This window comes from Crocodylus porosus, unplaced genomic scaffold (genome assembly GCF_001723895.1).
Source record: "Crocodylus porosus isolate Cpor-Errol unplaced genomic scaffold, CroPor_comp1, whole genome shotgun sequence".
NCBI lineage: Eukaryota > Metazoa > Chordata > Crocodylia > Crocodylidae > Crocodylus > Crocodylus porosus.
Window position 1 is genome coordinate 5,521,680 of NW_017728920.1, and position 1,811 is coordinate 5,523,490.

Below are 1,811 nucleotides of genomic sequence, written 5' to 3' on the forward strand. Positions count from 1 at the left end.
CTTAGTTTCCTTGGATTCCTTTTTCTTTTCCTGGCAGGTTGTACAATGATTTGCAATGGTGACTAGTTCTGCAAGTGGCTTAGTCTGCCAACCTACAGCAATTGTTCACAACTGTTCCTGGACTTTAGAAAGAAGTCCATGGACAAAAGCAGAAGCAACTGCTTTTGTGGCAGTTTCAGCTGCACTTTTCAATACCAGAATGTCTTTCAAATACTTGTTTCAAGCGGTCCATGTAGTCTGCTGGGGATTCTCCTTTATTTTTGTTTACAGTTATGTATTTTGGCCGAGTCAGTTTTCCTGGGGCAAATTTTAAGCACAACCTCAAGGAGGTGTCTTCAAGCATCTGCTAAGCGAGCTCCAATTCTGGGGTCTTGAGTAGGCCAAGTAGCTTGTGCGATGAGGGGGTTGCAGACCTCAGAGAGCAGAACACTTTTCATTAATTGGTTCAAATCTGCCCATGTTGGATTATAACAATGGATTACATTTTCTAATTCATCTCTAAATTGCTGGGGCTTCTCCCTGATGTTGGGAAATTGTTTAACCAGGTTTAAGAGATCTCCTGGGGTCTAGGGGACCATTTGCACCTTGCCCTGGAAGTTGGCGTAAACGCATAAGCTGAGGCTTTTTAGATTTTAAAGAAGGGGCTGGACCATACTGGGTACCAGACTTTAAACAAGAGGAGGAGGTTGAGATTTTAGGAGACAGATGCCATGCCTCCAGTGGACGTGAGCATGCCCCAGGGGCAGGTGACGGTTGTTGAGTGATAGTTTTCTGGTGAGGTGGGCTAATCCTGCCAGAAGAGCCTATTTCTTACTTTGGACTTCTTCAGGTTCAGATTGTGCCTGGGACTGATATGGGGTAGTACATTGAGAAAATCTATTATATCTTCTGCAGATTCATTCTCAGTTATTTGTGGATAAAGTTGTTTTGGTGCTGATGGTACTGTTGATGGGGGGGTCCCCTTTTGGTGCATTTTTCTAATTTTTTTTTTATCTGAGATTTCAATTTCTCTTGGGAGTCCTTAAGACTCCAAACTTAAGAGGTTTTTTTTGGAAGCTTCTTTATACTAATCAAAAAAATGTGTCCCACGGAGTCTGTAGTGTATTACTACCTCTTAATTCAAGGTCTTTGTGGAGATGAACAATTTTACTTAAATGTTCCCTCCAGGGGAAACTGCCAGCTAAAATCATCTCTGGTATACCAATTCTATTTGTCTAGAAACTTACAACTTTTATGGCCATAGTGTGTGTACATGTATAATGCTGGAGTCCCTTTTGGAGGAGCCGGTATGTCTTTAGACTCTCCGCTCCTCATATCTTTAAACTCATTTCACACAGGTCTTTCATACAGGAATGGCTTATTCAGGGTGTCCCGTCAGGTTGTGAGATTTGCTAGTGGCACAGAGATGCTGTGGCTAAAGTCCAAAGACAAGACTCCACTGCAATAATGGCACACCATGCAGTTACTCACGGTCAGACACAGCTCACTTATGAAGGTGGGGAAAGGGTAAACTTGTCCACTGGGTCACGAGGTTCCAGTTGGGCGCCTTTGCATTCAAAACTGCCCTTCTGGACAGTCTTGGGGTGGCTGAACCCAACCATAGTCTCAGACCTGGTCAGTGGCTCATATTTCTCAATTCATACTCTTAATTCACACAAGGGAATTTCTGCACTGGGGCATGAGGTTCAAGACCATTTCTTTAGTCTCAGTCTTGGTCAACGCTTATCGTGGAAAACACTCAAAGAGTTTCCACCTTGCACCCTTGCTTTCGAAGAGCACACAGAACAAATCTGTTGTCTTTGGGGCAGCTG